The sequence below is a fragment of the Denticeps clupeoides genome, chromosome 14 (assembly GCF_900700375.1).
Source record: "Denticeps clupeoides chromosome 14, fDenClu1.1, whole genome shotgun sequence".
NCBI classification, from domain to species: Eukaryota; Metazoa; Chordata; class Actinopteri; order Clupeiformes; family Denticipitidae; genus Denticeps; species Denticeps clupeoides.
The window spans coordinates 19793793-19809044 of record NC_041720.1 but is presented as its reverse complement, the minus strand read 5'-3'; positions in this window follow the sequence as shown (position 1 = coordinate 19809044).

Below are 15252 nucleotides of genomic sequence, written 5' to 3'. Positions count from 1 at the left end.
AAGGCCTAAAACAGAGGAAACAGAGGAAACAATGGAAGAACAAAAATAAACACACAGGCAAACTGAAAAACACAGAAAGGTAAGGAGTCCACGTCAATGTAACCGCATCCTCCAGCAGCATCTGACTGATGCTCACCTGCCTGGCATCCTGCTGTGACCATGGCCTCGGGGCATTACAGATGTAAATTAAATTAAAATGAAAATATTCTAATAAAATATCACTTTTTTCAAATGACAAATTATTATACAATGCTCAAAAAAAAAATAAAGGGAACACTTAAACAACCCAATGTAACTCACACTTCAATCCCACTTTTTTGCAATCAAACTGATTAACAATCAATTTCACATGCTGTTGTGCAAACGGAATAGACAACAGGTGGAAATTATAGGCAATTAGTAAGACATTCCCAATAAAGGAGTGGTTCTGCAGGTGGTGACCACAGACCACTTCTCAGTTCCTATGCTTTCTGGCTGATGTCTGGGTCACTTTTGAATTCTGGCAGTGATTTACTGGTAGAGTGAGACAGAGTCTTCAAACCACACAAGTGGCTCAGGTAGCGCAGCTCATCCAGGATGGTACATCAAGGTGAGCTGTGGCAAGAAGCTTTGCTGTGTCTGTCAGTGTAGTGTCCAGAACATATAGGCACTACCAGGAGACAGGCCCGTACATCAGGAGATGTGGATGAGGCTGCAGGAGGGCAAAAACCCAGGCGCAGAACCGCAAGGAGCCCTGCCAGAGCCCTGCAAAATGATCTCCAAGAGGGCAACAGATGTGCATGTATCTGCTCAAATGATCAGAAACAGACTCTATGAGGGTGTGTCAATGTGCGAGTTTCTGTGTGGTCATGGTTTCCAGACTGTAAACACCTGTGTTGCTATGTATAGCAATGTATATATCCTTTATATAGCAATGTATATATAGCTATACATAGCTATGTATATATCCTGGTTGTGTCTTGACCCTGTCAAGTGTTTGTGCCTTTCATCCTGTCGTGTGTTATATGTCTTGGTGGTAGTAACCTAGCGGGTAAGATTCACTTATGAACTAGAAGACCCAGGTTCCACGTACTACCATTGTGTCCCTGAGCATGACAATGAACCCTAAATTACTACTATCCCTGTAACTAATGATTGTAAGTCACTCCGAATAAGCGAGTCTGATAAATGCCTTTAATGTTCTGTGTTCTGTCATAAAACAAATCCCCTGTCCCCTGCGTAAGTCATGCGATTACATCCTCTATTTCACAGATGCAATCCAAGCAATGGATCCATCGCAATATTTCATTTTGAATCATGCCTCAAATCATCTAAACATACCCTGATAAAACTGGAGAGCAGTTTCAGTGACTATCTGCTCTACAATCAAAGGTCATCCCTTCCCAGCTGCTTCCAGACACTGAAAAAAGACTCTCCCTTGACTTTCACCTGTCTTTCAGCTGTCAACCCTGTCAACATTCCACATGCTGCATATGACATGTTTATGTTTGTTTATTTAATCTGTCTATGTATAGTACAATAACGGATTTGTATTGTGACTATGTATGGTTGCATTTTTTCTACCTTTAAAAACTACCTCTACATGTCTCTAGAAATTTACAACAACATTTATTTCTGTCATGATCTGGTCCGGAAAGGAGTCCGGACGGGAGTTTCACGTTTGTCCTGTGTAATGTTTCTTAATCATGTTCACCTGTTTAATATATAAAGCTGCCCTGTACGTGTTGGTTCACAGTCAGTTCATTGTTACATGTTACCTGTTCACCTGTTATCGGATGTCTCCCCTGTCCTGTTCATCACCGATTAAACCCCAGTTTCGTTACGTCGTGTGAATGCGACCTTCTTCATCATCAAGTCTTGTCATAATCTCAGATCACCTGCCTTGCCATGCCAAAGGGTGGTAGTAGCCTAGTGGGTTACACTCTCACCTAAGAACCAAATCCCACTTACTACCAAGACACTTAACCCTGAGTGTCTCCAGGGGGGTACTGTCCCTGTAACTAGTTAATAAGGGTGTCTGTCACTGCTGGAGTTCGGGGACGCATTTGCAGGCATGCTTGGAGCAATGGGACAAGTCGTCGCACGGGGAGTAGACATTGGACGCGCTGGGGAGGAGGACCGGAGGCATTTGGTCGGGGAGGCCGGAGGTGAGTTGGGACGGGAGTGTAGCCTCGGACGTGCCGCAGCGGGGAGGGAACTCGGGCTTCGTGGGGGGTAGCATGGAGATAGTCTTGGCAAAAAGGGGCAGGCAAACTCAATGTCAATGGCAGGCGAAGGTTGTGGTCTTGATGTAGAAGCAGTCAGGAGATTGTCGTAACAAAGGGGGCAGGCAAGGCTCGAGGTTGGGGACAGGAAAAAAGCCCGTGGTCATGGATTCTAATCAGCTGGGCATGGGTTAATAAGGCTAGTGTCTCTGGGAATGAATTCAACTCAAAGAGTGGGCAGCGTCTCCTCGGGGTTACCTGACTTTTATACTCTGCGCTGCCTGCTCTCGTTTCCGCTTCCGGGTCGCCGTCTCTCTGGCTGGTCTGGTGCTCTCTGGTGGGTTGGAGGTGTATTGGCTGTGACAGCATCTGATAAGAAATTATCAAGGCCGTTTGGCATTTACATTTACAGCATGTAAATGTAAATGCCAAACGGCCTTGATAATTTCTTATATAGCCCAATATCACATACAGTATGTCTCAATGGGCTTTGACAGGCCCTACACACTTAACCCTTCTGCACACAAGGAAAAAAAATAAAAGAAGAAGCCTTGGGAAGGAGTGATACAGAGAGGGACTCCCTTCCAGGGTAGAGTAAGCCTGCAAATGGTGTCATTGCAGGGTTTGTGATGATTTGCCCAATAAAAGAAAAAGACCTACAGTTGTAGAGGTGGCGAAGTCCAAAGTGTAGTCCTGTGTCATGGTGCACATTATGTGTCCATTATGATGCTACTGTTCCATTTGAAGCTTTAGTTGTTACGGTGGTGGTGGCGACCCTCTGGTCTGCCAGTAGTCTGTGCACTTGATTCAGTGTCTTGGAGAAAACAAACAGAAGAAGCATGGCATTGTACAACTGATACTGAAATATGTGGTTATAGTGGTATTTTGGTGCTACAGTGACCCGGTACCCTAACTAGGACAGCCCAACTAAGGTGAATTTAACACTCGCTGTGTCTGTGACTGTGTCATAAAGTGGACTTCATAATTGACACTGTGTCTGTCTTTAACAGAAGGCCTGAGAAAACAGATGGGTTTTCAGTTTAGATTTAAACACTGAGACTGTGTCTGAGTCCCGGACACTGACAGGCAAGCTGCTCCACAACTGCGAAGCTCTATATGAGAAGGATCTGCTCCCAGCTGTGACCTTCTGCACTTTGGGTACCAGTAATGACCCCGCACACGTTGATCGCAGGGGGCGTGGCGGGTCATAAATAACTAAGAGTTCACTCAGGTACTGCAGGGCAAGACCATTTAGAGCTTTATAGTTGAATTTTGTAGTCAATCCTAAATTTGATGGGTAGCCAGTGGTTGTAAGATTGGGGTGATGTGGTCAAATTTCCTAGTTCTTGTTAGAACTCTGAACTAGCCATTCACTCATGTCGTTTACTCATGCACCTACTATAGCATCCACACAGTAATGCGTTGCAGTATTCTAGCCTTGATGTAATAAAGGTATGGACCAACTTTGAGATGATGCTACTTATTTTTAAGGGAAAAGAATGCTATCCTAGAGATATTATCCCAAGATATTAGACCCAAGAACAAGAGCTTCTGTCTTATCAGGGTTTAACAGAAGAAAGTTGGTGAGCATCCACTGTCTAATGTCCTTCAGACAATTCTCTATTCTGTTCAGCTGCTGCTGAACAGAATAGAGAATTGCTGATAATTGCTGATTTATCAGCATTGCTGATAAATACAACTGTGTTGTCAGTATAGCAATGAAAGCTAATACTGTGTTTGTGAATAACGTCACCTAAAGGTAACATGAATGAGGAAAATAGCAACGGACCTAGGACAGAACCTTGTGGAACACCAAACTCTACTTTACTATGTAAAGATGAATCACCAATGATTTTCACAAACTGATACTGATTAGTCATATATGATCTAAACCATACAAGGGCTATTGCCTTAATCCCAACAACATTCTCTAACCTGGCAAGGAGAATAGTGTGATCAATAGATGCGGCCCTGATCAGAGGCCAACAGCAGGTCATTTAACCAGTGCTGTCTCAGTGCCATGATGAGGTCTAAATCCCGATTGATATACTTCATTAATGTTGTTGCTGTCTAAGTACGTGCTCAACTCCTGGGCTACGACTTTTTCTAAAATTTTCAATATAAACAGAAGGTTGGATATCAGTCTATAACTCGAAAGCTGACTGCAATCAAGATCAGGTTTTTTAATCAGGGATCTAATTACTGCTACCTTGAACGAACTTGGTACGTTCTAAGCAATGAGTTAATCATTTTAAGGATAGGATTTATAACATCAGGTGCTACGTGTTTAAGGAAACTTGTAGGGTCCAATGGGCAAGTACATTGATTTGACAATGAGATTAGTTTAATTCGTTCATGCTCTTTAAGAGAGTTGAAGCGTTCTAATCTTCTAGTCAGCTATTTGAAGATATCGATGGATCTGTTTGTTATGATTTTAATCTTATCTCTATTCATAACAATTTTAGTATTAAAGAAATTCTTGAAATCGTTGCTACTATGATGATATTGAGTGATAGTATCCGTTTCTGTCTGATTCCTTGTTAGTTTGGCTATAGTGTTAAACAGGAATCTGGGACTATTTTTGTTCTTGTTTATTATCGAGGAGAGATACGTCGATCGAAAAGGAGGCTGTCCTTCCATGCTATTCGGATTATGTTCAATTTACTTCAACGCCATTTACGTTCTAATTTCCGGGTGGTCTTCTTAAGCCAGCGTGTGTGATCATTATACTATCTTCCTTTTGAGGGGAGTGACATTATGTTTGTATTGAGAATTTAAATCCAGAGTTAAATCCAGGTTTATGTGTAATACTGAGGTTATCATTATAAATTACTGCAACGCCACCTCCTCATCCATTTAAGTGTGGTTGGTGTACATAGCTGCATAGACTTGTTTAATGCTACAAATTCATTTTGTTGTAACCAAATTTTGTTCAGGCACAGTACATCAAACCCCTGATCTGTAATAATTTCATTAACAATGAACGTTTTAGGTGTGACTTAGATTTGCTAACATTTAATAATCCTATTCTTATTTTGGAGGTGCTGGTAGTATGTTCAGTAGGAATGATAAAGACGGGTAATAAATTGCTGAAACAGACATACCTTGCCTTGCGGTCAGTGGGTAGGGCATGGCCATAGATGAGTTCCTGCTGACTGAAGTGCCTTTTGACTTTGACGGCAAGAGGATGATACTCAGAACAATGCTTGCAGGACAATACTGAGCCGGTGTATATTATCCTGAATCATGGAAGGGAGGGAATACTGTTAATGCTGATCAATGAGAGACCAACAAATGCAATGTAGCTTCTCAACAGAAACCTATATTAATGTGAAGGTGCATTGCATTTCCATTAGTTTTTAATTTAATCTATGCCATTTAACCACTTAAATTCATGATATGCTGTATTAGCAACACTTTGTATGTTCCATAAAGGGGTTCATGTCATAGTGCAGTTTTGTAGGCCTAGGTGAAATGTATATCACAATGGGTCTTCAACACACATGCACCTTTTGTGTGTGTGTGTGTGTGTGTGTGTGTGTGTGTGAGTGTGAGTAATATTTTGGCTAGATTTGAGAATCATATAGTCATGACAGCAAAGAAGGGCCCGGGTGCAACATTTTATTTTTAACTGGGTTAAGGTTTTCCCCCTTGGAAAAAGGGAGTCAAAGATGGTGAATAAAAAGGCTCACTCACACCAGGGAACACATACACACTCACAGGACTCCTGACAAGTTCTGATCAAGACCTGTGAGTAAAGGGGAGCTTAAGGGTCTACCTGACAATACAGACTCCTCAACACTTCCAGCTGACCACACATACATAGACTAACAAACACACATTCAATACACCATTTCAATTTTTCTTATGTGTAATATGTGTATATATACCCACTCCGTACATATGCACAATTTCATGAATATGAAGGTTGCTGGTTCGAATCCCGATCTGCCAAGGTACCACTGAGGTGCCACTGAGCAAAGCACCGTCCCCACACACTGCTCCCCGGGCGCTTGTCATGGCTGCCCACTGCTCACTCAGGGTGATGGGTTAAATGCAGAGGACAAATTTCACTGTGTGCACTGTGTGCTGTGCTGCTGTGTATCACGCGTGACAATCACTTCACTTTCACTAAATAGCATTAACTGTTTTTTCTTATCTTACAAGTGTGTGTTTGGGGGCAGTTCTCTGCATCTCTGTGTGGATGACAACATTTCAAATAACGCTATCATGTCACAATCCGGTCCGAAAAGGGGTTACTCCGGTCCGGGATCCGGGTCTTTAACGTTATGTTCCGTGTTCACCAGTGTCAACGTCTCGGATGTCTTCCCCTGTCCTGTGATTCACCATTAAACCCCTGTTTCGTGATGTCAGGTGAAAGCGTCCTTCATTCCTCGTCTCCTCGTCACTCTTCGTCCTCCGCATGGACGTGACAGAAAGACCTGACCCACATTTGGACGCCACCTGATGCAGCCCCGCTGAGATTGGAGGAGCCGCAACTCACCGGGAGGATGCCGCCAGCTTCCTTGTCCCTGGCCTTCCATGGCTTCTTGTTCTGCAGGGTCCCGACCCCTGCCTCTCAGTCCTGTGTCTGGCGGCGCTGAAGGTGAGGAGCGGCCATTCAGCGGGGCGAGTCGGAGACTGACAGGGAGCGGTGGACGCATGCAGACGGCGGACGAGGTCCCGGTACCATACTTGCCCGAAGCCGTCAGCGCTGGACATCCGCCGCTCGACCATCGTGAATACTGGACCAGTCATTCAATAATTTATCATTCATCTCTGCTCATCTCATCTTTTCTATCCTGGTTCACTCGAATCGATCCCATTCGATTCCTCTTGTCCACTCGGACCATTTAAGACTCTGTGTATGGACTTTCCTCCCTCCTTCATGGACTGCTTCGTCAGGGGTTGTGCCATAAGATGGGGGATTCTCTCACGATCCGGTCCGAAAAGGGGTTATTCCGGTCTAGGATCCGGACCAGAGTTTCATTGTTGTCATGTGAAATGTTCCCTAATCGTTTTCACCTGTGTCAAATGTATAAAGCTGCCCTGTTCATTTCTGTTCGCCGTCAGGACTTTAACGTTATGTTCCGTGTTCACCAGTGTCAACGTCTCGGATGTCTTCCTGTGATTCACCATTGAACCCCTGTTTTGTGATGTCAGGTCAAAGCTTCCTTCATTCCTCGTCTCCTTGTCACTCTTTGTCCTCCTCTCCGTACACCCGCCGCGTCATGCCCGCATGGACGTGACATATCATGTGTCAGAGGTGGGTAGGGTAGCCAAAAAAAATTGCCATTTTCCTTTTAATACTTAATTGATAGCATTGGCAATTCAAGACAACTCATTGTGGGCAGCCAATGGCCTGGCTCAAAACAAATGCATTTTTGTTTCCCTCACAGTGCTCTCTCCTTCTCTCTCCCTCTCTCTTTGTTGAGCAAAACCTCCAAAAGCCATTGCGCACAAGTTCTTTCTCCTGATGAGCCAGGTCCCATGCTGAAGGACCTAATCAAGGATCAAGGGACACCATTCATGTTCAGATACACAGCAAATCTGTGCTGCCTGCTGCAGGTAATGCATCTACGAACATCCAAACCTCCTTCTACCACCTCAAACCGTCGGTCTGAAAGGAATGCTGATAGTATGGGTTGATGACCACTACTGGGACCTCATGCTGCCCTACGGGCTTTTTGCCCTCCGTTGGAGAAGATGGGGCCAGTCAACTCAGGGGTCAATCATCCAGCTAACCACCTAAAGCAATCGATAGATCCCATGCCCCTGGTATTGGCCTGGGGGTACCCTTTATGGAAGGCCTTGCCCGGCTGGACATCCTTAAAGACTAGCCTGGCTGAATGGACACCAATGCATGAGGTGTCCATATGGGGTGGTAGTAGCCTAGTGGGTAACACACTCGCCTATGAACCAGAAGACCCAGGTTCGATCCCACTTACTACCATTGTGTCCCTGAGCAAGACACTTAACCCTAAGTTGCTCCAGGGAGACTGTCCCTGTAACTACTGTTTGTAAGTCGCTCTGGATAAGGCCATCTGATAAATGCTGTAAATGTAAAATGTAATGAGGTAAAAGACCTCATATATTAGTTCAGTAATGTTTTCTCCTCTGACGTTATACATCAGCGGCCCTACAGGGTGCCCAAGGCATGCCTCACCGACATAGAAGAAGTACAACACATTCACGCCTTGGGGGTCATCGAACAAAGCCAGAGTAAGGACAGCCTCTGTATTGACTTCTACTAGCTCAATAAGACCTCTTGTTTTGACAGGTACACCTTGACCTGGGTGAATGAACTGAAGGAGCAGCAGGGTTCATCTTCAGCTTTGACCTCAACAATGGCTACTGGCAGGTGCCTCTGTCTCCCACCACTTGGAAGAAAATGGAGGACCCCCCAGTGGAAACTGGCAATTCCTGATTCTCTGATTTGGATTGCATGGGGCCCCGGCGACCTTGCAAACATGGGACACAGACAAGCAGCGCTAGAATAACAAGAATAACATCAAATAAAACATGTAGACACAAAGAAGACAGGCGGCACTAAAACAGAAAAGGGAAATTTGTGATTAAGGTGCAGAGTAACAATGTGCGAATACTGCTGTAATTGAAATACAATAGTATGTTCTGAACATAAGAGGGAGAGTGTGTTTGTCAGTTCAGGGTGGAAAATCCCTGAGTGTTAAGTTTTCTGTTGCACAGTATGGCAATGAGGGCCCGAGTACATTTACAATGTTGGTGTCACGGCACCAGCTTTGGACCACTTCACCATGACACTGGACTACATTTGGACACCTCTACAACTAGACTTTTTTTGTTTGAAGTTTTTCCCTGTGTGCAGAAGGATTAAGTGTGGGGCGTGTCAAAGCCCATTGAGAAATACTGTATGTGATGTTGGGCTATATAAGAAATAAACGTTATTGTTGTTGGTGATGGGGCAGGCTCCGATCAATGGCTCGTGCTCCGGCCGATCAAACTCCGCCCTGAACAGCTCGAAGAAGTCTCAGAAACCAATCTCTGTCTCCCCCACTGCTACAGGGCTACACCCCACCCCCAAGCTTTGCACAAAATCACTTTGCACAAAATCACTCTGCGCTTTTTACTTTACTGCTCTTTTTTATGGCTCTTTTTCTCTTTTCTTTAAACATTATCTTTAACTCATTTGCACACCTTCACCCTACCAGTTACACATATTTTATGTTTAAGTGTAATATTTGGTTATGTTTGCAATATTTGCATATTGCTTCATTGTATACTTGCAACATTTGCAATACTGTGGTCTGTAGTAGTTGCAAAAAGCATTTCACTGCATATCATACGGTGTATTATGTATGTGACAAATAAAATTTGAATTTGAGCTGACCCAGTCATACGTGAGAGTATGGTGGTGATTTTCTCTGCATCTGTGAGCAAGGAAAGAGCAGCAAAGTACACACCACAGGATTTTAGGAAAGCTTGGCATGTACCTGCTGCTCCTGCTCCTTCCCACAGGGGGCTGGGTGCTTTGATGGAGGTTTGCGTGTGGCATGGAGGGTGGTGGTCATGCGACTGCGCTGCCATTCTGTTGGGGAATGTCCTGGCAGAGGGTAGGCGTGTCTGCGACTGGAGCTGGAGAGGCAAGTTCCCCAAGAGGCAGTACTAGCAGTTGCTGGCTGGCGACTCCCCGTCACCCTCGTTCACCAGCTTACCCATCTTCCTCCTTTCAGCCCTCTCATCATCACACCACCAGAAGTCACTTGGGTTCACACAGACCTGTTGATGATCGAGGAAGGGCACGATGGGAGGTGCCAACTCGCATTGTCCGCCCACCAGCTTGCCTCGTCTTCGCTCTGACCCCACGGACAGTCCTCCAGGGCTTTTCATTGGTGCACGCACTCACCATGACTACATGAGCTCTTCTCTGTGGTTTTCCTCTGCTTCTTACTTCTGGGCTTCATGTTTGGGCTTCGACATTCTGTCACGTCCGCGGGCTGATGGGGGAAGGAAGCGCAGAAGCAGGACAAACTGGAAACAATGATTTATTAACAGAAAGAAACCAAAACAGGCACGAGGGCCAAAACCAATGAAACAAACAAAACAAAAATGCAGACATGTGGCAGTTGCCAGGAGCTGAAAACAAACATAAAATAAATATCCACAGGAATGTCGCAGCCCATATCTATTGGCTGCATTCCAGTTTTATGGGAATCCCGATCAATTAAGCCAAATTGTTATTGTTTGTGTCAAACAAATTTTGATTTTGTTGTAACATTAAACAGAAGATAACTTACTCTGTGCTTGAAGTGATGCTCAGAGCGTGAATGGATGGTCAAGATTTTGTTAGCAGAAGTAGCAGAATAAAACAAAGGTGGTTGTGTTGCATTTTACCCTGGTACAATAATGCTATTTTCTTATTGGCTAATGTCTTATTTTTCATACTGTACCTCCAGATGGGAGATACAGGAAACCGAAACCGCGATTTACTAACATGATTTAGCGAGAGGAAATACCATCTTGTCTTGTCTAGTCAACAAAAATAATGAGACATTTTAGCCTAGTTTTTAATTTGGACATGATATTTTGTCATAAATTTATTTGACAAAAACAACAATAACCGAAAATGGATGCATAAAGCCCCAAACGGAGAACGTCCGGGCTATGCAGGAGGCCCCTCACCCTGCGATGAGAACACAGGTTCATGCATTCTTCAAGTTGACGGGGTACTACCGGTGATTCATCCCTTACTTTGGGATGAAGAGGCTGACAGCGAGGAGGAGGAAGATTGCTGCGCAGGGGTAAGCTGTTGGAAAAAGGCAAAGGTATGTTGGCAGATGCATGCCCACGAAACTGGGTTTCCAAAGAGCCCCAAGCCTGAATTGATTACGCTCTGGTGTTTGTGTAATATGTGTCTATATGTGGCCACAACATCCCCTCTTCTCTTCTCCCAGGTTCCAGAATAGCAAATGAGAAGATATTCAGTTTGGAGGCTCCTGAACCAAACAGTCCAGAGCATGGTGGCCTGGCCAGGGTGGGGGAACAATTTTTAATTTTTTTTGGCAAGCCAGGGGGCTCGGAGCTCCTTTTTTGAGGGGGGAGTGGGTGGGTGCTCATTAGGTTTGGGCATCGTTTTGATTTGAACGATTCTGATTCCGATTCCGATTGTTCCTTTTGATTTCGGTTCTTTTCGATTCTCAATTCCGATTCTTTGTGGGCTGGAGTCAAACCATGTCACAGGCTCATTTGATTTCACAGAGGATAATTTTATTTTGATTCAATATGAGTTGCAGGAGCTGCAGCCCATGCAGGAGAAAATTAGGAATGCCTCTGCACCAGACCAAAAAACAGATTTATATATGTAGAACTTGCAACCTGGTCTGGACTCTCTGTACATGTATAAACTTAATTAGTTAAAAACAGTTATTGTTCAGAAATATGAGCATGTCTGCTTTCTCAGGCTGTATCCGTGAACGTTCAGCACAGATTGTGTCACCGGCAGTTGAGAAAACCCGTTCACTAGGTGTAGAGGAGGCCTGAACACACAAATACGAAAAGGCTATGTTTGACATTAAAAGATAAGTCATGCGCTGGTTCCACCACCAGGCAGCAGGGTCATCAGACGTAAAGGTTGGTGGTGTCTCCTTATACATCTGCATCTCCTTCTCTGCATGGTCCTGGATGGACATGGTCCTCCTCTGTGATGACCTCTTTTCTGCATCCTCCAATGGAGACTTTCTTGGATGTTTTCTTGGAGGTTTGTTGCTACAAAAACAAAGAATAGACTTATTCACTAAAAGAAAAACATCTACTTAAGGCAGAGGCTAAGATCCTAAATATAATATTTCAGCATTTCTGTGCTTACATTCTCATCTTCCTCCTCCACTTCATCATTATCATGCCTTTTCTCTGACCACATTGTTCTGACATCACTACCTTCTCCACAATCATCCTCTGTTGACTAATAACATAATAAATAACATAATTGGTATTTATAGACCAAATATTTTAATGGATGAATTGGAGACATTAAAGGTTTGAGCTTCAGTGACATTATATAACCTGCTTGTGCTCAGAATCTGTCATCATTCGGTCCTAGACACCAACAGAGTCATCATCACAATCCATATTTTGTTTGAAGCGTGGGTCTAATGCTGTTGCCACTTCAAGAAAGTTCCTGATGTCCTCGCTCTGTAAAATAAATGTTATTTAAATATACAATAAGGTCACAGGAATATAATTATTTAATGTATTGTTCTTTAATGAAAGTTCACCTAATTTTTACCTGATATCGCTTGGACAAGTTTGCCCAAACTTGCTTCTTGAGATTGGATACAAATACTGTGTCTCCCTCAACAACAGTAAAGTGCATCTCTAGCTTTTTGAGAATTGGCAGGATCTGACCACATGTGGGGTTCTTTTCTGTTGAAATGCAAAGTGTGGAAGTGTAAAGAACTCTCATTAAGTTGATGAAGTCCTCTGCCTTCCTGAAGTCTTCTTCACTCAGCCGGGCAAGTCTGTGTGTGACAATTAGGATACATTTTATAATATAAAATGAATTGTTATTTTTGCTTACATTTTTATCTATTTATCACTTTGTTTTACTACACTTTTACTAATTATCTAACATTAGACTGTCACTTGAAGTTAACTGAATCTTGAGCTGCTTAGTGTTTTATTCATCTTGTGTATTGGTGCTGTGCTGTATAAATACACTGAGTAGGATACCCAGATTTCCATCTATCCTATCTAGCTCTACCTGTCCCTCTCCATATTCTTTCTCAGCCGTTGATCCAAGCTGGCTGCTTGAATTGCAGGGTATTGCTCTAGGAATCTATCCATCATAAGGTAGAGAGAGTTCCATCGAGTGTGAGTGAGTGTTGCGGCAGCTCTGACACACACAATAAAATCACAAATACAAAGAAAGAAATGATAGTATATCACCAAACAACATTTATGTGATTTAGTTACATTCACACATCAGCTATTGTTGTACTATTTAAAAAAAATAAATGCATGCAAAATTTACGTTTTAGCATGCTAAATGCTAAATTTTAGCATTTTAATTATATTTATGTTACTAAATTTTAGCATTTTAATTATATCGCATTCATTGTGGTCAAATGAAACAAATTTAGTGATTCTTACTGAGGAGATCTTGCTTCTCTCACAGAACAATCTTTGCCATCGAGGATCTTTTCATCCACACAATGATGGTACGGATCTTTGCAGTCCACTGAGTCACTGCAGACAGGGAGTAGAGACTCTGTGCTGCAAGATTGAGTGTATGAGCAAAGCAGCCAAGTTTCACAAACTGTAGTCTTTTTATGGCTATGTCCATATTTGCTGCATTATCCACAGTAGCAGCCACTACTTTGTCAAAAATGCCATATTCTTTCAGGATGTCACCGATCTCCTCTGCCACAACATGTCCGGTCTGGGCTGTGTAGACAGCTTTGGTTTGCAGCACTTTTTGCTTCATTTTGCCCTCCACTAAATAGTGTGCTGTGACAGTTAGGTAGTGGTCTTGAGCAATGCTAGTACAAGAGTCACAAGTGAGGGCAACAGAGTGGACATCAGCAAGCTCAGATATTACATTAGATTTTTCTATCTTGTACCAAATTGGGATTAACTGGTTTGCCAAATAGTCTCTGGTAGGGGGGGTGTACTTGGGGTTGATAGAATGGATCATATCCCTGTGAACATAAAAACGCATAATGATAGGACCTAACATAGGTTGGGAAGCAAGATTTCTATCTTAACTCTTTGATTAACATTAACAGTTACCTGAACGTCGGGGATTCTACATCAGAGAAGGGATGCAGTCTTTTCACCACATATGCTGTAAGTTTTCTGTGGCACTCTTCCACTTTCTCCGCTGGCATTTTCCCCTACTTTGCTGCCAATGTGAATGGAGTTTCACAACGAGTCTCCACTGGTTTAGCATTAACAGCAGTAATATTAGGACTGCTACTAGCGTGGGCAATTTGCATAAGGCTACATTCATCTACGAGGAAAAAAAATATTTCAGTAACGTTGTTGTTCACCAAATTTAGTCAAGCGCTTTATTGTTAAACTACAAACACTTACCTGATTGTTGTGACGAGGTAACGTTACTAACGTTGGTTAGCGCAGGGTTGCCCGAGGAGGACGAGACAGTGGACCTGCGCAGCACGTCAAACATGCTACACTCCTTAATTTGTATATCATGCAGGCGTAGGTGTTTCGTCATATTTGTAGTGCATCCTCCCGTGCAAGATTTTGTCACATGTTGCACTGTGGCAACCCAGGCTTTTTTTGTGTGAAATAAAGCCACACTTTTGAGCGCCGCTTACCGTGCTCCATAGCTGCAACTGAACAGCAAGCACTTCCAGAAATACGGTGGCCACACTGGAAAACAAAACTTGCGTGTTTGGAACCGATGATCGGAATCGAAAACAAATTTTATAAACCATTCCGATGGCATCGTTATTTTTTTAATGGTTCCAAGTTGGAACCGGTTCTCGATGCCCAACCCTAGTTCTCATGCACCTGATTAACAGGTCCTGATCACTCCCAGCTGATGCCAGTGAAGCAGGGGCGATTAGGACCTGATAAATGCAGTGAACAGCCACAAGACATGGCTGTCACATTAATGTGGACAATATGTACCTTGTGTTTGTTTTGCTCCTGTCATTTTTGGACACACGCCTTTGGATCAGTTTTTGTTTGTTCCTGTTCCTTTTCGACCATTGCATGTATTTGATTTCTGTTTCAATAAAAGCCATTAGTCCTTGCAATGTCCTGCTCCTACACCTCATTACCTCTTCCAACCTAAGACGTGACAATATCTCAATTGAGAATTTTAAGATAACAAAAAGTAGAAAACTTTGAAAGAAAACATGTGGAATAAAGAGCAGGATGTGAAGATTTTTCATCTTTGATTCAATATCAAAGAAAAGGTCATGAGCATCACTCTTCAAAAGACTGAGGCAACTCAACAGGAAGTCACACAGGGTGCCTCAGAGCTTATTTTGGGAATGTGTTCTGCTCTATATAAACTTTAAACACTTATGATGGAAAAAATGAT